A 23,297-nucleotide genomic window follows, 5' to 3' on the forward strand; every position below is an offset into this window, starting at 1 on the left:
ATCAGCTACTTCCTGGCAGCAGCTCCTGAAATTAGTGAGCATTTTATCTGTATTTGATTCTAAACCAATGATTTGTGTATATTAGAGTAGAGGTGATATTGAATGGCTCCATCAGGCGTATTTTCTTCTAATCTAATGATTTGTGTATCATCGAGTAGATGTGATATCGATTATCAAATGACTCGATCAGGTGTATTTTCTTCTATCTAATGATCTGTGTATCATCGAGTAGAGGTGATATCGAATGACTCGATCAGGCTGGCCAAATGGGCCATGTAAATATTGAAAAGATTGTGGCTCAAAATCAGCCGTGTAAAATATGAAAAATTAGTTGGCCCTTTGTTGAATGAATACATTAAAGTGAACCGTAGTTTATATTAATTTCTGTCTTTCACCTGCTTACAAATAATATGAGCTCACTAATCATAATGAAAGGTTGCTCCATGGTGCACAGCTGGTGCACAGAGGGTTAAACTGAATTGTCTGAAATTCAGTTAAAACCAAATGGATTGCAAACAAACGAGTACGTGTCCCTTCTGATGCAACTCAAACATGTGTAACAGTTCTCTGGCCTTCACCTGTTTACAGAAGCCGGTTCAGAGAGTTAATTCCTAGAATTGGCTCTCTGAACTGGGACGTGTCAATCTGCTCGGCCTCTGCTTGGGTAAAAGTGTTTGCTTAGGACAAATATCGTGTGTGGAAATTGTGCATCTGCTGACCACCTCAAACAGTGCATGTTTGACAAAAACAAGATAACAGACTCAGGCTCTAGGTCAGAAGGCAGTAGCGTAAGAGATTGGCTAAATATTAACATGGTCATGTGCGTCATGTATAAGGTAAATGTACACGTGGACTATTTCTGAAATGATCACCCCATGATGTCATTGTTAATAATTAATGTGTCCATGTACACGTGGACTATTTGTGAAGTGCTCACACCATGATGTTGATGTTAATGATTAATGTATCCAGGTTCTGAAAAATGTATATAAGGACTGATTTCCTTTCTGTAAAACCAGATCACTTTGCAGTCCTGCAAATTGTCTCAGCTGCAGCTTATTGGCAATAAAGCCATTTTCTTTGAAACCTTGTATGTGCCCTTCTTGTCCCTATTCACAAATTTTGTGCTTTTACAGATGGTGCCCGTGACTCGCTAGGGACTGCTGGTTCCTGCAGGGGTTGATGAACTGCGGTCTCAGGACTCTACGGGGGCCTTCAACATCTCGGTGTTTGCTGCGCAGCTCCAGAGAGGACTTGTTTCCTGACACGCCCAGAAAACAAGGCTCCCATTGATAAGCCTTTGACACAAGACACCTGCAGCTCCCTTCGAGCCATCAGGAGGTTTTCTGCCACAAAAAGAAGGACGCATACAAAGGCATTACTGATCAGATGATCAGGTAGGCAGTGCATAATGCACTGAACTGACTTTTATAAATAGAATGTTGTTCTACTGACACCTCAAAGGGTAGACACTGGAATTCATTAGGAATTCCTAGGGGAGGTCTGAGGGCACCTTTAACATAAGTGCCTGAGGAGGACTGTCCAATCTGTGAAAGATCATAAGGATCACAAGGACAGAGGAGGGACCGTTGGAGGTTGCCTCAGAGGGACCGTGGGTGGTTGACTCAAGACAGAGCATGCTTCTGAAAGACGTCTAAAAAATATGCATATTGTTGAAATAGGGTGTACAACAGTGTATTTCTAGAAAAGAAATAAAAAGTGATAAAGGAAGAAAAATAATTAAATTAGTAACTAAATAAAATTAAAAATGCTTAGCAAATTATTTCTGAGCACAGCTTAAGGCCGCAGGGCAGCGTTAGATGTCACTCAACCTACAGCCCCTCGCGGTACCCCAGCGTGGTACGTATCAAAGAAAAAGGGATACTCTGCAATTCTCCATCTAGATCAATGGACTCATTACACCAGGAAAAATAATGAATTGCAATGGCCAGAATATGGCACATTTGATAAAGCTAAAATGCTTTATTTAGAAGATTGTTTAAGGAAACGTGAAAAGAAAGGGAAGAAGGTACGTTTGTTGCAGTGGGATGCTTTTCATGCGTGGCGATCATATGTAGCTTCAAGGTTCTCAAGTAAACCTAAAACTATGAGAGGAAAAGCTATGGTCCATGATAGGGAGAAAGGAGAAGAAAGACATGTAAGTCATTGTAGGGAAAAGGAAATGGAAGTAGACAAATGCTTCACAGTTCACAAGCCAATACCTGATATTTACCCAACTCTACCTAATGCTCCCTTAGAACAGGAAGATTCCGAAGACCCTGTAATAGAAGGTTTATTGACAACTCCACCACCATACAGCCCGCAAACAATGCAAGCTTCATCAGCACCACACACATCCACACCACAAGTTACATCACAAATTAGTAAGACAATACCTATACAACTTCAAGATACGCCTCTTTCTGGCTCAGGTAGACAAGGGTTACGGACAAAAATATCAGACAAAGAACAGAAAGTGGTACACGAGTGGGTAATAGAGTTTATGAAAAGTGGTACTTCTACATGGCGTAATGCAAAAAGCCGCTTCCCAACTGATTTCACGCCTGCACTTCAACGCAGCGCTTTGGAAAAGTTGGACAAAAAAAGTTACAGCTGGTTTAAAGACTGGGACAAATATTGGCCTGAGGAAGACGGCTACCCCCAACCTGACAGGTTGTCCCGTGTTCATAACGGCACAATATCAGCAGTAATGGACGATGTAGGGGCAACAAGCACAGAAATATTAGATGCTGTCCAGATATTAGCTGAATGGATAGATACACTACTGATACTAGAACAAAAATGTACAAAACTTTAAAAAAGTAAAGAGGAGGAAGCTAGTACTCTTTCCCCTACTCACACCATGCCATTAAGAGAAGTACCAGGAAGTCAGGAAGGGCAGACCACTATTAAAGTTCACACACCATGGTCAAATGTTGAATTACATAGATTTGCACTTCAGTTTCCAGACATTAGACAAGAAAGAGAGGAATGGTATAGACAGACGGAAATAATATAAAGAGTGGGCACTCTAACACTAGATGACATAGAACAGATGTTTTCCATAATATTGCCACCAGACCTTTGGGGAAAGATAAGAAGAGAAGATGATGAATGCTTAAAAATAAAATGGGAAAAAATAACTACAGAAAAGAGGGAACAAGGAGAAGATATTTCAGAGGAAATTAAAAATTTGCCGGCTAAAATAATGGGCAAAATAAATATACTAGTGCCAAGAAAACAAATTGACTGGTCAAAATTAAATGCATGCATTCAAGATACTGAAGAAACAGTATCCGGGTTTTTCTCTAGAATACACAAGGTCTTCACAGCTTCAAGTGGTTTAGATACTGAAAAAGAAGCAACACAAAGCGCACTTGTCTCCTGTTTTGTAAATTGAATTTAAAACCTGCAATTAAAAGAGGGATTCTAGAGTACAACCCTACTTGGTCATGCAAACCTCTAACAGAGGTTTTACAATTATCACAGTATTACGAAATGCTAGGGAAAAAGGATTTGGAAAATTAAAATAACAAAATAAAAGAATTAAAAACGTCTTGATTCAGCAGGCTCACCAGTATAGCAGCCGTGTTCCAAGAAGCAGGGGGAGAGGAAGAGGCCGTGGGGGCCCACAAAGGTCATTCTCTGCACCCCCAACACAGCATACAACCACAAATGAACTAACACGCACACAGGGATGCTTTAATTGTGGGGACCATGATCATTGGAGAGCGCAATGCCCACACCCCGTAAAGCAGTCACAGAGAGGTGGTGGGATAGGGAGATCAAGAGGCCGGGGAAGGAGCATGGGAAAAGCTGGATATCAACAGCAAGGACGTGACTCACAACCTGGCCCAACAGGGTATCCCCCCAACACAAATTTGATAATGAAGAAATACCAAAAATGCAGGTGCATCACCCTTATGATCAGGATCCATCAGGAAGGGCCCCAAGGGGAATGGGTTTACTATGCTCGTTAGGGAGGCCCGAGAGAGTTAATACAGAGGATGGTAATCCCTGTAGATCCCACTGAACCATATGTGAGGGGTAAGATTGAAGGTACACCTGTGGAATTACTAATAGATACAGGGGCCACCAATTCCTCCTTAACAAAGAAAAAGTTTCCAGATGTTCCTCTCTCGTGAAAAATAAATAAGTCAGTGGGATTCACCAACATACTTGTAACAAGCCCAATTTCAGCACCCTTGAAATACAGTATAGGCCCAATTCAGGACACGCATTCATTCCTTATATCAGACAAATGTGCATTTAATTTGTTGGGATTGGACTTGCTAAAAAAGATGAATGCCACAATTAAGTGCACTGCAGACGGAGTTTTCTTGGAAGTAGATGGACCAATGACAGAGGAAATGGGCAACTGTTTCCTATCAATAGGAATACAAAATATTACAGCACAAATAATGGATCAGATAGATTCAAGGATATGGGCAAAACACAAAAATGACACTGGGAAAATCAACATCACACCTGTAACAATTACAGTCAAACAGAATGTGAAATTACCAAGAATACCACAGTACAAAATAGCTCCAGAGAGTCTAAAGGGATTGCAGGTTATAGTAGCTGACTTACTAAAAGAAGGGATTGTTAAAGAAATATCAGGCAGTCCTTGTGACAGCCCTATTCTTCCGGTCTTAAAGAAAGGCGATGGAAATACTGATGAAAAAAGTTACAGATTCATAGTTGATCTCAGAGAAATTAATAAAATGTTGGTGCCACAGTTCCCGGTTGTCCCAAATGTAGTATCAATATTGTCAACATTGTCACCAGAAATGACATATTTTTCAGTAGTGGATTTAAAAAATGCCTTCTTCTCAATTCCAGTAGATGAGGGTAGCATGTACCTCTTTTCATTCTCTGTAAGCGGGAGAACCTTCTGTTTCTGTCGTATCCCTCAAGGGTTCACAGAGAGCCCGAGCATTTACAACCAGTCCTTGAAAAGAGAACTAGACACATTCAATTTATCACCTAATTCTGTGCTAATACAATATATTGATGACCTGCTGCTTGGTAGCATCTCTGAGACAAAATGTACAACTGACACCATTAATTTGTTAAATTTCTTAGCTGAACGTGGTCACAAAGTTTCACCAGAGAAAATACAATTTGTTCAACAGGAAGTATCCTACCTAGGACACATCCTGTCGAAAGGGCAGAGAAGATTGGATGATAAGCGCATGAAATTGATTCTACAGACACCAGTGCCACGCACCCAAAAACAGGTGCGAGCCTTTTTAGGTATGGCCAGTTATTGTCGACATTAGATTGCTAACTTCTCCTTGATTTCAAAACCCTTATTGGCCCTGACCCACAAGGACACGCCCGAACCCCTTCAGTGGTTGCCAGAACATGTTGTTGGAGCCGCCTCCCTGCATCTCTTCGTGGGGGCACTTCCGGTCGCCCTGCTGGAAGAGCGGTTAGCGCTCTAGTGCTCTACTTCCTGCAGGCTACTTAGGCAGAGCAGGGGCTGCAGCGCGCTGCGGGAAGGAGACAGTGGCAGTGTCTCCAACCCGTTTAGCGTTTGGACTTTGGCAGTAAGATTGAGACAGCGCTCGTCTGTTTTAAAACTCTGTGCTTAAAATAAATTGTAAATTGTAAATAGTGTATTTGGATTAGCGCCTTGCAAATTGCTGTGCTTTTTTGTAAAATTCACCTTCCCCTGCACCACACGCCTTACTGATTATTGTTGGAGCCGCCTCCCTGCATCTCTTCGTGGGGGCACTTCCGGTCGCCCTGCTGGAAGAGCGGTTAGCGCTCTAGTGCTCTACTTCCTGCAGGCTACTTAGGCAGAGCAGGGGCTGCAGCGCGCTGCGGGAAGGAGACAGTGGCAGTGTCTCCAACCCGTTTAGCGTTTGGACTTTGGCAGTAAGATTGAGACAGCGCTCGTCTGTTTTAAAACTCTGTGCTTAAAATAAATTGTAAATTGTAAATAGTGTATTTGGATTAGCGCCTTGCAAATTGCTGTGCTTTTTTGTAAAATTCACCTTCCCCTGCACCACACGCCTTACTGATTATTGTTGGAGCCGCCTCCCTGCATCTCTTCGTGGGGGCACTTCCGGTCGCCCTGCTGGAAGAGCGGTTAGCGCTCTAGTGCTCTACTTCCTGCAGGCTACTTAGCCCTCGCAGACACACGGGCGCGTAGCGTTCGCGCGCAGCCCCGCCGAAGACCCGCCAAAGAGCTGCCCGTCTGCGCCCGTCCGCGCTAAGGCAGCGCCAGGCGCCAGTCCCCCTGGTTTTTACATTCTAGCGTTCTATCGTTACCCGGTAGGATGTGTTACTCTAAAGCGGAACTGCTTGATCTTCAGCACTCCACCTGTACCTGTGCGAGACGCAACCCAGCCCACATACGACATCCTTTACTACATCCCTCTCAACTTTGCTCTACTATAAAAACCACACCCAAACCCCCCAAGACCCACACTCTCAGGATAGGTCATCTTAATGTGAGATCTGTGCATAAACACCACTCTGAAATTTCTGACCTCCTAACTGGTGCGGCGCGCCTACTCAAAACAGTGCGGCGCGCCTACTCTACAACATCCCCCGCTGGCAGTCAGCTAAGAACGCCCTAAGGGAACTCCATTGGCTCCCTGTGGTGGCAAGAGTGCAATTTAAAGCCATGTGTATTTTACACAAATCGTTCCATCGAACGGGCCCTGTAATTTTACATCCCATGGTTACGCCATATGTCCCGTCCCGTTCTCTTCGCTCTTGCACCCTCCAGCTGGCAACGTCCGTTAAAATCAAGAAAGCTCGTTGGGGAGGCCGCTCTTTCTCTCATACGGCGGCGAGACTTTGGAACTCCCTCCCGCTTTCTCTTCGGAAACACAACAACCACATGTCCTTCAGGAAGGCCCTGAAAACGCACCTGTTTGCTAACACCTGCTAATCTACCCCAAGCCCGCATTAAGTAATCATTCGCAAGCGCTGCGAGGCCTCCGGGTAGCTATGCGCTATACAAGTGCAATTTTCATTCATTTCATTCATTCAACTGACCACTCTCTCGATGCCCTGTTCATGACTGAGACGTGGCTTCTCGATGAAATGGACTCGGTCTGCAACTTGGCGACTCCCACAGGTTATACCATTCACACTGTGAATAGGAGCACGAGAGGGGGGGGCTTGGCCCTAATAATCAAATCCCACCTTGACTGTCAATTCAGCAAAATAGATATTAAGGGCTGTGAAAGCGCGCGTTTCTCGATCAAAGCTAACCCTCAGTTCTGCGCGACGGGGCTCTTAATCTACAGACCCCCTGGTGCAGATACCCCTTTCATTAGCTCACTCTTACAATTTTTAGACACCAACATCCTTAAATCTGCTAACTTTACAATCATGGGTGACCTTAATCTTCATCTTGATAAGGACTCCGAACCCAAAGTGGCCACCTTTCTTGCTGATCTTGCGGCTTTCCAACTTACTCAATTTGTGAGGAGCTCCACTCACAGAGCGGGTCACCTTCTTGACCCCATTTTCTCCAATATTACTAGCTGTTCCGCAGGCACGCCAATCCCTATGACCTGGACCGATCATCATTTAGTAACTCTGTCTATCCCGTGCATCTTGAGATCTGTAGCGGTACCTACTCCTTCAGTCCAGAAACGGCCATGGAGAAAGCTTCATCTTGAAGACCTACACAATCTTCTGGTATTAAATCCTCCACCCCCTACCGAAGATTTAGACGTAAGCTATGACCAGTTCTGCCTTTGGATCACTCAGGCACTTGATACCTTGATCCCGGCCAGATGCACCAAGGTTCGCACCCACACAGCTAGCCCTTGGTATAACTCCGAATTAGCAAGCCTGAAAAAGGAATGCAAAAAGGCAGAGAGGGGTTGGAGGAAAAACTACGATGCCAATCTAAAACTAGAATATGTCATGCTTCAAAAAACCTACCATCGTAAGATCTGCAAAATAAGGGCGGCATATTATGCCAATGAAATCAATAACAGCTCTAACACCTCGAAAGCTGTATTTAAAATTTTGAAAGATCTTACCGCAAAGAAAACTGTCAACACCACTATCACTTCCCCTGACCTCTGTAATAATATGGCCAACTTCTTCACCAACAAGATCATGAAAATCTACGACACCTTTCCTAAAGGCCCGCAGCCATTGGCCATCTTTGATCCCATTAGGCCCTCTCTCTCCTCTTTACCCACGCTTGAGCGAGAGAGTTTCCAAAAAATCTGCAAAAAGATTAAATCAGGCTCTCCGGCAGATCCCCTTAAACCGGATACCTTCTGTGAAGCCCATGAATCTATCACTGAGCACATCCGAGAAATCATTAACCGGTCCCTTCTGACCGCTAAAGTTCCCTCCAAGTGGAAGCAGGCCTGGGTTTCTCCCATTCTAAAAAAACCCACTCTAGACCCCTCGCTTCCTGAGAACTTTAGACCTATCTCTCTGCTTCCCTGGCCTGCCAAAATTATCGAGGCACATGTCAACAACATTCTGACAGATTTCCTCCTCACCAATAACATCTTGGATGACTCTCAACACGGGTTTAGAGCTGGTCATAGCACCGAGACCGCCTTGCTCAGTGTCTCAGAGGACCTCCGTACCATCCTTGACACTGGAGGCACGGCAGCACTGGTCCTGTTGGACCTTAGTGCTGCCTTCGACACGGTGTCACACGAGGTCCTCTTGTCGAGATTGGAGGAAATTGGAATCACAGGGTCAGCTCTGGGTTGGTTTAGAGACTTCCTTTTCAACAGGTCTTTTAGAGTCTCTACCCCTCCTTACATCTCTGAGGAACATAACATTGGACAGGGAGTGCCGCAAGGCTCTTCCCTGAGCCCTACCCTGTTCAATGTATATGTCCGCCCCCTGGCAGAGGTAGCTAGAAGAAATGGACTTGCCCTGGTATCTTATGCAGACGATACCCAGTTGGTGGTGGCACTTAATGACAACAGTGGTCTGGAGGCACAACACTTTAAACAGACACTCACTGACATCACCAACTGGATGACGGCGAATTTTCTTCAATTAAACGCCGGGAAAACGGAGATTCTCCTCCTGGGCAAAAACACTTCGTCCTGGGGTGACAGCTGGTGGCCGGATGCGCTAGGCCCACCCCCTACGCCTAAGGAATGTGTCAAAAACCTGGGAGTTTGGGTGGATTCTGCTCTAAAGTTCACGCACCACACAAAAAAAGTTGCCGCCACATGTTTTGGCGTCCTGCGTAACATCAGGCCCATTCTGAAGTTCTTTGACTGCCGCACTCGCCAACTAATCGTCCAGGCGACCATCCTTTCCAGACTGGACTATGCCAGCTCCCTTTTATTGGGGCTAATCTAGCTGAAATTACTAGATTGCAAAGAGTTCAGAATGCGGCTGCCAGGGCTCTGGTTGGTCTCCCGCGCCATTCCTCGGTATCTGGAACCTTGAAGAAATTGTACTGGCTCCCGGTGGGCAAAAGGGTCCAGTTCAAAGCATTGTGCCTCGCTTTCAAAATTCTTAAAACCTCCTCCCCCCCAATGCTTCGCCCACTTCTGTCAGAGTACATCCCCAGGAGATCGCTCCGGTCAGAGGGGCAGCATCTTGCGATCATCCCCCGCATCAGACTGGCCAGAATGGGCGGCCGCTCTTTCAGCTTCCTAGCGGCCAAGTTATGGAATAGTCTTCCTGAAGCTATCCGTGGGATACAAGATCTCCTAGCCTTCAGAAAGGCTGTCAAAACACACCTCTTTTAACAATAGCTTCATCCTTAGCGTCTCCACCTCACTGTAATCTGTCCTTCTGCAGCGCCGGGACGCCCCTTCGCTGGGGCAGCCGTGCGCTATACAAGTCACCATAGCATAGCATAGCATGAACAAAGCTTCCTTGCCATTCGGCAAGCTCTCTGCTCTGCTCCTGCTTTAGGCCTACCAGACTATTCTAAGTCTTTCCAACTCTATGTTCATGAGTCTGACGGGAGTGCTCTTGAGGTTCTATGCCAGCAGTTCAGTGACCACAAAAGACCATGCGCATATTTCTCTGCCACCTTGGATACTGTAGCCAAGGCTTTACCTTCCTGTATACGTTCTGTTGCAGCAACTGCCTTATCACTACAACGTGCAGAATGCATAATAATGGGACATGAAGTTGATGTCTATGTACCACATGCAGTGGAGCTGATATTAAATAAGACACGTACTCAACACCTCACAAATGTCAGACTTACGCAATATGAGATCTGTTTATTTGCAGCACATGTAACACTTCACAAGTGTAATGTTCTTAACCCTGCCACTCTGTTACCTGTTCCCACTGATGATCTAGTGGACTCAGACCATGATTGTATTTTGTTAACTGAGGAGCAAACAAACGGTAGAATAGATATGACTGATACACCCTATGCAGATGCTGAAGGAGAATTGTGGGTGGATGGTTCCTGCCTTAGAACAGAGGATGGAAATACATCAGCAGCTTATGCAGCTGTGACAAATAAAACTGTAGTTGAGTCCTGTAAGATACCTGAGTTGTCTGCACAAGCAGCCGAACTTGTGGCACTCACACAAGCTTGTGAGTTATCTGAAGGGAGGTGTGTTAACATATACACAGACAGCCAATATGCTTTTAATGTGGCACATTCCTTTGGAAGACTCTGGAAAGAAAGAGGTTTTATTACCTCACAAGGCACAAAGATACAGCACGGAGTGCTGATCACTAAATTACTTAACTCCTTGGCACTTCCAAAGAAATTGGCCATAATTAAATGCAGTGCTCACAAGAAAGTTACTGACAAGGTAGGCCAGGGAAATGCATTTGCTGACATAACAGCAAAACAGACAGTAAGAAATAATTCAGCACTAGTACTAACGGCCCAAGAATTACCTGATGAAGTGAAGTCACTAGATCTAACAACTGAAGGTATAAGACTAATGCAACAAGGAGCAACAGCAGAAGAACAGATGGGTTGGTCAAAGGACGGGTCATTTGTTCAAGGATGTTGGATGAATGACACCAAGGAGAAATATATGTTACCAGACAGGATGGTCTACTCCATGTGTTTGGCCATGCATGGCCCGGCACACATATGCAGGGATGCCATAGTAAACTGTATGGACAAGTTCTGGGTGAACAAGAATATAAGGAAAACAGCACAGGAAATATGTCAAAGATGTATGGTATGTGCACAGTACAATGTGGGTAAGACTGCTCCAGTACCCAAAGGCCACTTTCAAAAACCAACAATGCCATTTGAAGCCCTGCAAATAGACTATGTGGAGATGCCACCTACAAATAAGTATAGGTATATCCTGGTGGTGGTGTGCATGTATTCAAAATGGATAGAGGCATACCCGGTAAAACACAATGATGTCATCTCAACAGCCAAGTGCTTGATAAAGGAATTGATCCCACGTTTTGGGGTCCCAAAAACCATATTTTCAGACAATGGCAGCCACTTCTGTAATGAAATAATAAAATTGACATGCAAAGCCTTGGGAATACAACAGAAGCTACCCTGCGCCTATCATACAGAGGCAGCTGGTGCAGTAGAAAGAAAAAATGGCGTGCTCAAGAGCAAAATAGCAAAAATATGTGCCGACACAAAATTGACCTGGATGGATGCCTTGCCTATTGCCCTAATGAGCATGAGGAGCACACCAGGTGCCAAGACCAAACTCAGTGCACACGAAATAGTCACTGGGTTGCCAATGGTAGCTTGGGGAGTTCCAGACAAAAATGCTCTGCCTATGATGACGAATGAATTGTTGAATGATTACTGCATGTCACTTACACGCACTCTTGCTTCTATCAACCAGCATGTGAAGGGGGCCCTTCCAGAGCCACTGCAAGTTGAAGGACACAAGTTTAAACCTGGGGAATGGGTGCTCATCAAGGCATTCCAGAGGTCCAACTGTCTCCAAGCTCGCTGGAAGGGTCCACAGCAAGTCCTGCTCGCCACGAAGACTGAGGTAAAGTGCACCAACAACAAATCCTGGATCCACGCCAGCAACATCAAGAGGGCACCTCCTGACACCACATCCAGCCAAGATCCAGGTCAGCAGCACATGCCAACACCGGAATTGATCAAAGAGGAGAAGAGGTACAATTTACGGTCAACAAAGAAGACAGAGATGAAATGTCAATAATACCTATAATTGATCCTCTTCAGGAAATAGATGAAGTATTACTGCTAGATATCATCCTAACAGATATTTTAACAAATATCTTTGACTTTGGGAATAACGGTGAAGAAAACAACGAAAGCGCACTACTGTACATCCAGGAATCATTTGATCAGCTAGAATATGAGCTAATGCAAGACTTAAACAGTATAGCATTACGAGAAGCTTTAGATAGAGTACTTTCTGACTAAGAAAATTCAACTAGGGTATATTGCACGCTACCACCAGGAGTAATAGCTCAGTTGCAGAACAAGAAAAGTTTAGCAAACTTCATCAGGGAGTTCTTAGTAAAAAGTGGGCCAGTACAACATTGAGTAGATGAACTGATCCAGGAGGTATTTGCGAGTCCTCCTGTAACTGCAAAGTGCCCGTGCCACTGCAGCAATTAGTAGATGAACTGATCCAGGAGGTATTTGCGAGTCCTCCTGTCACTGCGAGCACCCGTGCTGCTGCAGCAACCAGCAAATAACTTTTCATAGGTTGGCAAGACAGCCTGCTTTAAAAAGCTACCTTTAGGGTGAGGTACAGTGGACAATATTGTAAAAATGAAGTAAGGCTGCACTAAAGGTTGATATACGTGACCTTGCATTACAAGAATTACATGCATATCTTTGGGAGGCGAGAAGTACCAAGAAATTCTCAGAGACCATCTGAAATATTAACGAATAGCTGTTCGCAATATATTCTATACTACAGCCTCACCTTATATGTGTTCATGCTTTTTGTGTGTTTAGCTTATATTATAGTAAAGATTCACAGTGATAATTCACAACATAGTGTCATCAATAGCACTACATCCAATTAAAGAAAGTATAAGAATAGATAGGTATGAATAGAAAATATACAGCTCAAACAATGAAGAAAAAATGGTACAAGTCTAAAATGTGCATACCTGGGGTGATATTCTGTCTTTTATTGCTAGCATTAATTACTGTATACTTATTGGACGTGTTCTATCCCATGGAACAATTGATACCAACACCAACACCCCCTGTTATCATACCTGCATACACTTTGTCACCTGAAGAAATAGCCCACAGAGAAGATATGCGCCACAAATCCTTTGTGACTTTGTTGCATCATACCAATAAGATATTAACAAGGGGAGATTGCTGGATATGTTTGCAATTCCCAGCTTCGGTGGACCAAAGTTTGCCCCTGGTTCAAGTCCCACTGCCTTTTGAAGCATCCTGTTATGCCATTTACATAACAATAGTAAAAATAGAGCTAATAGCTGTTTTGCAGAATTTAACCCCTTCCATGCTCATGACGAGCTGAGCTCGTCATGATGCACGGGTGAGCTGTGCTGATGACGAGCTGAGCTCGTCATGAAACAATGGGAATAAAGCAAAGCCAGCACAGGACGGGAAAACACCTAGCAGCCAAGGTGTTAAAGAAAAGTACTGCTGGTGCAGGGACAACAATGGCTCCACCTGCAGGAACATTATATAACAAATATATGGCAGATATTCTGACTCTGGGGAACTGCACGGAAGTAATAGAACAGAATGCAACATTCCCCCTGTCTGACATCTTTACTCCGCTCTTTCAAACTAAAAATACAAGCACTGGGATAGCAGGCCCATCAAAAGAGGCAAATAAGAATATACCATTTTTGAAGTTAAAATTAAAAAAACACAACGCAATAGGGAGTATTTGTATTAAGAGTAATGGGACCTATCAGGTGGGCAATAGTACAAATTGTAACATGACATTTGAAATGACGGCCGGAAATATTAGCATTCCACTTTATGTAGGTGACTCAATTTATTTCATTTGTGGAGAAAGGGCTTATACATGGCTTCCAACAAGTTGGAGTGGTTGGTGTCACCTAGGTTTTGTATTACCTGCTATAGCAATAAAAGACACAAAGGAAGTACGAAGGGACATGCAAAGACATGCACCACGGCGAGGCAGGAGAAGTGTGGATCAAAGAGATACAGCATCACAGATAGCGGGTGATATATTTAAAGGGGTGATACCATGGATTGGTCCATCTATCAACTCAGGGGATATACGTAGATTGTCCAGACTACTAGAAGCAACAATAAATGAAACGACAAGTATACTTGAAAATATTACAGTAGAGCTTCAAGCTGTGAGATTAGTTTCGTTACAAAATAGAATGATTCTTGACATGATGCTAGCAGAAAGGGGTGGAGTCTGTGCAATTATAGGGGCGTCCTGTTGCACCTATGTCCCTGACTCCTCTGTTACTGTCAGGGAGGCAATAAAAAGATTGCATCATATAGGTGTAGAAGCACATCAGGATTCTGGTACATGGGATATAGAAGGTTCACTTTGGAGTTGGTTGAGCACATGGGGTTGGAAGATAGGAATGGTGTTCATAACAATTTTCCTACTAATAGTAGGCTGTTGTCTATTAATAAATTGCCTGCCAATGTGCTGGCAACTATTGGGACAGCTGACAAAATGCCAAGGGAGGAGATTAGAGGAAAAAGAAAGAATGCTGATGCAAACAGTCACTACTGAGTTGATGAACATAGACATTTCTGACAATGATAAGAATGGACAATATAATTATTAAATTATGACATGCTTCGTGATGAAATTATTTTAAACTAAGGTTCAAAGGGTCGTTTTGTAAAAGATGAAAAATTAGTTGGCCCTTTGTTGAATGAATACATTAAAGTGAACCGTAGTTTATATTAATTTCTGTCTTTCACCTGCTTACAAATAATATGAGCCCACTAATCATAATGAAAGGTTGCTCCATGGTGCACAGCTGGTGCACAGAGGGTTAAACTGAATTGTCTGAAATTCAGTTAAAACCAAATGGATTGCAAACGAACGAGTACGTGTCCCTTCTGATGCAACTCAAACATGTGTAACAGTTCTCTGGCCTTCACCTGTTTACAGAAGCCGGTTCAGAGAGTTAATTCCTAGAATTGGCTCTCTGAACTGGGACGTGTCAATCTGCTCTGCCTCTGCTTGGGTAAAAGTGTTTGCTTAGGACAAATATTGTGTGTGGAAATTGTGCATCTGCTGACCACCTCAAACAGTGCATGTTTGACAAAAACAAGATAACAGACTCAGGCTCTAGGTCAGAAGGCAGTAGCGTAAGAGATTGGCTAAATATTAACATGGTCATGTGCGTCATGTATAAGGTAAATGTACACGTGGACTATTTCTGAAATGATCACCCCATGATGTCATTGTTAATAATTAATGTGTCCATGTACACGTGGACTATTTGTGAAGTGCTCTCACCATGATGTTGATGTTAATGATTAATGTATCCAGGCTCTGAAAAATGTATATAAAGACTGATTTCCTTTCTGTAAAACCAGATCAATTTGCAGTCCTGAAATTGTCTCAGCTGCAGCTTATTGGCAATAAAGCCATTTTCTTTGAAACCTTGTATGTGCCCTTCTTATCCCTATTCACAAATGTTGTGCTTTTACAGCCGGGTGAGGGAGAATTGTCTTAGGGGTTGATCTGAAGTTAGCTGAGGCCACCGCTTGGGTCGGATCTTTCAAAAAGGATAAAAACCAAGCAGGCACTTTCCCCAAAGACCCACCATCTGCAATCTCTGTAGTAATGTCGAGTGGGAGATGGTGTCAAAGGCTCCAGATAGATCTAATCAGATCAGAGCCCCACCTCCCCACCCCCATACATAATTTCTCTAATATCCCACGTGGCTTTAGCTCTTTTGGAGCCCTGGATGGACTTTGTGCAGAAGTTGGTAGGACTCAAGGTATTTGGTGAGCTGCGTGTTCACCTTGGCCTCAGTTAGTTTGATAAACATCAGGAACAGAGAGACAGGCCGATCCTTAGAGTTAGAACTGCTGTGACTACTGGAGCAGACCTCTGGAAGTAATGTTGTCTAAAACTCTCTGATTGGCTGCAGGCTGGGGTGCAACGGAGGGCGAGAACAAGAAGGTTGGGCTTGGATGTGTCCCAGAGTAATTACCAGAGCCTGGGATGAACTCAACCATCCCACCCATCATTTTACTTATTCATAAATACGCCAGGTGTGCCCAGATGTGGGACCCGTGCTCGCTGCACCACTGGAATCAAGTCGCACCCTAGAGTCAGAGCCCAGATGTGGGTTCCGTGCTCGCTGCACCACTGGAATGAAGCCGCACCCTACAGTCAAGGCCCAGATAGGCTGAAACCGGTCTTGGGCTGATTGTGTTCTGGTTCAGAAAGGATCTGCATTGGCTCTTCAGGCTGGACTGGCCTATTGGAAGAAGTCTAAAGCTGATTTGCCTATGTCTGCTTCCTGTTTGAGGTGGCATTGCGGGCCAACAACCAATTGATCTCCCTCTCCGGCTTGGCCCGGTGAGGACCTGGACGTGAGCCGGAGTCTAGTGAGGAATAGGATGTGATCAGGGCCTGTTGAGGACCAGGACGTGAGCCAAGGCCTTGTGAGGACCAGGACATGTGTCGGAGCCTGGTATGGACCAGGACGTGAGCCGGAGCCTGGAGAGGACCAGAACATGAGCCGGAGCCTGGTGAGGACCAGGACGTGAGCCCGAGCCTGGTAGGGACCTGGATGTGAGCCAGAGTCTAGTGAGTACAAGGATGTGAGCCAGAGTCTAGTGAGGACCAGGATGTGATCAGGGCCTGGTGAGGCCTGAGATGTGAGCCTGGGCCTTGTGAGGAACAGGACGTGAGCCAGGGCCTTGTGAGGACCAGGGCATGAGCTGGGGCCTTGTGAGGATGAGGACATGAGCCAGGGCCTTGTGAGGACCAGGACGTGAGCCATGGCCTTGTCAGGACCAGGATGTGAGCCATTGCCTTGTGAAGACCAGGACTTGAGAGCCAGGGCCTTGTGATGACCAGGATGTGTGCCGAGGCCTGGCAGACCAGGATGTGAGCCAGCACCTTGTGAAGATCAGGACGTGAGCTGGGGCCTTGTGAGGATCTAGGACATGAGCTGGGGCCTTGTGAGGACCAGGAAGTGAGCTGGGGCCTTGTGAGGACTAGGATGCGAGCTGGGACCTTGTGAGGACCAGGACGTGAGCTGGTGCATTGTGAGGATCAGGACATGAGCCAGGGCCTTGTGAGGACCAGGACGTGAGCCATGGCCTTGTGAGGACCAGGATGTGAGCCATTGCCTTGTGAAGACCAGGACTAGAGCCAGGGCCTTGTGAGGACCAGGATGTGACCCGGGGCCTGAAGGACCAGGATGTGAGCCAGCACCTTGTGAAGACCAGGACGTGAGCTGGGCCCTTGTGAGGATCTAGGACATGAGCTGGGGCCTTGTGAGGACCAGGAAGTGAGCTGGGGCCTTGTGAGGACCAGGATGCGAGCAGGGACCTTGTGAGGACCAGGACGTGAGCTGGTGCGTTATGAGGACCAGGACGTGAGCCAGTGCCTTGTGAGGACCAGGATGTGAGACAGGGCCTTGTGAGGACCAGGTCATGAGCCAGGGCCTTGTGTGGACCAGGACATGGGCCGGGCCTGTTGGAACAGGATGTGAGCTGGAGCCTGGTGGACCAGGACGCGAGCCGGGCCTTGTGAGGACCAGGACGTAAGCATGGGCCTGGTAGACCGGGATGTGAGCCAGGGTCTGGTGGACCACGACATGACCCAGGGCCTTGTGGGGGCCAGGGCGCGAGCCAGGGCCTTGTGATAACCAGGACGTGAGCTGGAGATTGGTAAACCCCGACGTGAGCTGGGGCCTGTTGGACCGGGATGTGAGCCAGGGCCTTGTGAGGACCAGGATGTGAGCCAAGGCCTGGTGGACCAGGACATGAGCCGGGGCCTTGTGAGGACCAGGACGTGAGCGTGGGCCTTGTGGACCTTGTGAGGACCAGGACGTGAGCATGGGCCTGGTAGACCATGAACTGAGCTTGGGTCTGGTGGACCAGGACGTGACCCAGGACCTTGTGAGGACCAGGACATGAGCCAGGGCCTTGTGAGGACCAGGACATGAGCTGGGGCCTTGTGAGGACCAGGACGTGAGCCGGGGCCTTGTGAGGACCAGGACGTGAGCCGGGGCCTTATGAGGATCAGGACATGAGCCAGGGCCTTGTGAGGACCAGGATGTGAGCCATGGCCTTGTGAGGACCAGGACGTGAGCCAGGGCCTTGTGAGGATTAGGACGTGAGCTGGGGCCTTGTTAGGACCAGGATGGGAGACGGGACCTGGTGGACCAGGATCCTGAGCCAGCTCTCACTCCCTTGAAGAGGCCAGACTAAACACATGGTTTGTCCTCTCTTGCAGGACCAGGGAAGGGTCAGTCCAGAGATCCAAGGATACCAGAGACTGGGGCGCCCCCTGTTTTTCCTTGTATTTCTCCCTGAAATAGATAAAACTGTGTGAAATCTCCTTGAGAGAGATTCATATTATCACAGATCTCACTGGACTCACAATCAGCAGAAAGAGGCTGAGAATGAACGTCCTTGCACATGAACTGTTCTACTCTTATCTGCCCCGATGCCCTGGGAAGTACCAAATATTTCCGAAGCGTGATCCCCTGAATATTCATGCCTGTACTTTCATGTAATACGTAAGTGCATTCTGGGGGTTGTAGTCTTGGTTACTTTACTAAAGACAGTGGTTTAAAAAATAAACTCCATGCTTGGAGGAGATGTGTGCCTTTGTCAGGAGCCATCTAAGGCTCTGTGGTAACTCCGGATACTTTTCAAAAACGCGGATTATGAGCTCTTAAAATAAAATGATATGTCTGGAAAGGAGCATCTCTGGGCGGTGAGAGCAGCGGCTGAGGCGGTCCACATTCTTCATACCAAGAGAACAGGACAGGCCTCACCTCCTACCCCTACAGGGCAGGTTTCATCCCAGCAGACGACACGCCTCCACTCCTCTGCATCTCCCTGGACAGGCCTCAACCACTCTGCACCCCTCCCGGATACGCCTCAGCTCCTCTGCACCCCCAGCCCAGGACAGGTACAACCTCCTCTGCACCCCTGGACAGGCATCACCTGCGCTTCACCCCCTGAACAGGACATGCTTCACCTCCCCTGCACCGCGGACAGGCCTCGCCTCCTCTGCTCCCCCTGGACAGGCATCTCCCCTGAACCCCTCAGGACAGGCCTCACCTCCTCTTCACCCCGGAACAGGCCTCACCTCCTCTGCACGCACCGGGACAGGCCTCACCTCCTCTGCACGCTCGGGACAGGCCTCAACTCTTCTGCTCCCCCTGGACAGGCATCTCCTCTGCACCCCAGAGGACAAGCATCACCTCCTCTGCACCCTTGGACAGGCCACACCTCCTCTGCACCCCCATGGAACAGGCCTCAACTCTGCTGCATCAGATTTGCAGGCCTCATCACCTCTGCACCCCTGGACAGGCCTCACCTCCTCTACACCCCTGGACAGGCCACTTCCTCTCCTCCCCTGGGGAGGCTTCACCTCCTCTGCGCCTCTTGGACAGGCGTCACCTTCTTTGCAACCCCCTTAAAAGGACATACCTCCCCTCCTTTGCACCCTTTGGACAAACCTCACCTCCGCTGTACCCCCCAGACAGGCCTCACCTCCTCTGCACCCCGGACAGGTCTCACCTCCTCTTCACCCCTGAACAGGCCTCACATCCTCTGCACCCCTGGACAGGCCTCACCTCCTCTACACCCCCGGACTGGCCTCGCCTCCTCTGCTCCCCCTGGAGAGGCATCTCCCCTGCACCCCTCAGGACAGGCCTCACCTCCTCTTCACGCCGGAACAGGCCTCACCTCCTCTGCACACACCGGGACAGGCCTCACCTCCTCTGCACGCTCGGGACAGGCCTCACCTCTTCTGCTCCTCCTGGACAGGCATCTCCTCTACACCCCAGAGGACAGGCATCACCTCCTCTGCACCCCTGGACAGGCCACACCTCCTCTGCACCCCCGTGGAACAGGCCTCAACTCTTCTTTATCAGCTTCGCAGGCCTCATCACCTCTGCACCCCTGGACAGGCCTCACCTCCTCTACACCCCCTGGACAGGTCACTTCCTCTCCTCCCCTTGGGGAGGCTTCACCTCCTCTGCACCTCTTGGACAGGCGTCACCTTCTTTGCAACCCCCTGAAAAGGACATACCTCACCTCCTTTGCATCCTTTGGACAAGCCTCACCTCCGCTGTACCCCCCAGGACAGGCCTCACCTCCTCTGCACCCCGGACAGGTCTCACCTCCTCTGCACCCCTGGACAGGCCTCACATCCTCTGCACCCCTGGACAGGCCTCACCTCCTCTACACCCCTGGACTGGCCTCGCCTCCTCTGCACTCCTCTGGACAGGCCTCTCCTCCTCTGCACCCCCTGGACAGGCCTCACCTCTGCTGTACCCCCAGGACAGGCCTCACCTCCTCTGCACCCCTGGACAGGCCTTTCCTCCTCTGCCCCCTGGACAGGCCTCACCTCCTCTGTACCCCTGGACTGGCCTCGGTGCTTCTCCCAGGAGCTCTCGATGAAGGATTCTCATTAAGGACAGAGGAGCCCAGACTTCATTCCACCCCATACAGCACCTCTCAGTCCGCCCTGAGCCTCGCGGCGCTATGCACAGTCCCCCGAAGAGAGACACTGCTCCCCTGGATAGGCCTCACTTCCTTTGCACCACTGGACAGGCCTCACCTCCTCTGCACCCCGAACAGGCATCTCCTCCTCTGCCCCTTGGACAAGCCTTTCCTCCTATGTATCCCTGGACAGGCCTCGCCTCCTCTGCACCCCTGGACAGGTCTCACATCCTCTGCAACCCTGGACAGGCCTCACATCCTCTGCAACCCTGGACAGGCCTCACCTCCTCTGCACTCCTCTGGACAGGCCTCTCCCGCTCTGCACCCCCTGGACAGGCCTCACCTCCTCTGCACCCCTGGACAGGCCTCACTTCCTCTGCACCCCTGGACTGGCATTGCCTCCTCTGCACTCCCCTGGACAGGCCTCTCCTGCTCTGCACCCCCTGGACAGGCCTCACCTCCTCTGCACCCCTGGACAGGCCTCATCGCCTCTGCTCCTCTGGACAGGCCTCTCCTCCTCCGCTCCCCTGGACAGGCCTCACTGCCTCCGCTCTCCTGGACAGGCCTCTCCTCCTCTGCACCCCCTGGACAGGCCTCTCCTCCTCCGCTCCCCTGGACAGGCCTCAACTCCTCTGTACCCCTGGTCAGGCCTCTCCTCCTCTGCACCCCTGAACAGGCCTCACCTCCTCTGCACCCCTGGACAGGCCTCTCCTCCTCTGCACCCCTGGACAGGCCTCTCCTACTCTGCCCCTGGACAGGCATCTCCTCCTCTGCACCCCTGAACAGGCCTCACCTCTTCTATACCTGTGAACAGGCCCCTCCTCCTCCACACTCCTGGACAGGCCTCACATCCTCTGCACCCCTGGACAGGCCTCACCTCTTCTATACCTCTAAACAGGCCTCTCCTCCTCCGCACTCCTGGACAGGCCTCACCTCCTCTGCACCCCTGGACAGGCCTCACCACCTCTGCTCCTCTGGACAGGCCTCACCTCTTCTGTACCCCTGGTCAGGCCTCTCCTCCTCTGCACCCCTGGACAGGCCTCCCCTCCTCTGCACCCCTGGACAGGCCTCACCTCCTCTGCACCCCTGGACAGGCCTCAGCTCCTCTGCACTCCTGGACAGGCCTCACCTCCTCTGGACAGGCCTCACCTCCTCCGCTCCCCTGGACAGGTCTCCCCTCCTCTGCACCCTTGGACAGGCCTAACCTCCTCTGCACCCCTGGACAGGCCTCACCTCCTCCGCTCCCCTGGACAGGCCTCACCTCCTCTGCGCCTCTGGACAGGTCTCCCCTCCTCTGCACCCCTGGACAGGCCTCTCCTCCTCTGCTCCCCTGGACAGGTCTCACCTCCTCCGCTCTCCTGGACAGGCCTCTCCTCCTCTGCACCCCCTGGACAGGCCTCTCCTCCTCCGCTCCCCTGGACAGGCCTCAACTCCTCTGCACCCCTGGACAGGCCTCGCCTCCTCTGCACCCCTGGAGAGGCCTCAACTCCTCTGCACCCCTGGACAGGCCTCTCCTCCTCTGCTCCCCTGGACAGGCCTCACCTCCTCTGCGCCCCTGGACAGGCATCTCCTCCTCTGCTCCCCTGGACAGGCCTCTCCTCCTCTGTACCCCTGGACAGGCCTTTCCTCCTCTGCACCCCTGGACAGGCCTCTCCTCCTCTGTACCCCTGGATAGGCCTCGCCTTCTCTGCACCCCTGGACAGGCCTCTTCTCCTCTGCACCCCTGGACAGGCCTCTCCTCCTCTACATCCTCTGGACAGGCCTCACCTCCTCTGTACCCCTGGACAGGCCTCCCCTCCTCTGCACCCCTGGACATGCATCTCCTCCTCTGCCCCCCTGGACAGGCCTCACCTCCTCTGCCCCCCTGGACAGGCCTCACCTCCTCTGCTCCCCACTCAGCATCAGCAGCAGGAATAGCTGAGCTCTCCTGACAACACCATTAATGGGGGGAGGGGAATCTGATCCAGTGATTAATAAATTGCAGCCAAGTGAGTTAGCAGCTGTCCTACCTGAGCAGAAACCTGTCCAGACTCTCTCCTCCTCCTGGGGGCAGATCTGGGGTCTGAGGGGGGATATGTGAGGGTCTGAAGATGGCGGTAACTGCAGTGCAAACACAGACAGACAGGGCTCCTTCCTCCTCTGCAGCAGGCTGGGCACAGAACACAGGGAGGAAGTGATGTCACCACTGCTGCTGGTGCTGTCTCTGCCACCGCTGACCCGGAACAGGAAACCCTTCTCACTTTCACCCAATGTGCAGCTCAGGCAAGGATCGCCCTCTGGTGGCCGCTGATGAAACAGCTGCCTCCAGGCTCCAGCAGTGAATACATTTCACACAAACAAATGCAGGGCCTCACACTTGGCTGCTGTGAAAAAGTATTTATAGCTTCACTTCAGACAAGCATCTTCCAATCACTGATGTAGAGGACTAAAAAGTATTTACAGAAAGGTGACAACTGGAAGTGTCAGTCTGTATTTCAATGAATATATCTGTATTTAAATGAATATATCTGTATTTAAATGAATATATGAGTATTTCGGTCAGTTTTGCAATTAAACTGGACAACTTTTTTTTTTTTTTTAATAATTTATTTGCAGGTTTTTCAAATCCACAGCGTGGTACATAGGAAAGTAAACAGAGGAAAATGCCAGGGAGTTTTAAACACCAGATCAAATAAAATTTGACATAGGTCATGTGTCAAAGCGACAATTAAAGGAACAGTTTATTTCCAATTTTTCGGTG

General features: G+C 48.6%; 1 long non-coding RNA gene across 1 annotated transcript in view; it reads right to left on the bottom strand.

The window, feature by feature from the left end:
- The window catches only part of LOC144805952 (uncharacterized), a 117,761-nt gene extending 95,061 nt beyond the window's left edge, over nucleotides 1–22,700 (bottom strand). The window contains exon 1 of the long non-coding RNA XR_013605640.1: nucleotides 22,567–22,700. This is a non-coding gene — a long non-coding RNA (uncharacterized LOC144805952). The remainder of the gene's footprint in view (nucleotides 1–22,566) is intronic.
- Nucleotides 22,701–23,297: the final 597 nt, after the last annotated feature.

The sequence above is a fragment of the Lissotriton helveticus genome (genome assembly GCF_964261635.1).
Source record: "Lissotriton helveticus chromosome 1_1 unlocalized genomic scaffold, aLisHel1.1 SUPER_1_unloc_35, whole genome shotgun sequence".
Taxonomy (NCBI): Eukaryota; Metazoa; Chordata; class Amphibia; order Caudata; family Salamandridae; genus Lissotriton; species Lissotriton helveticus.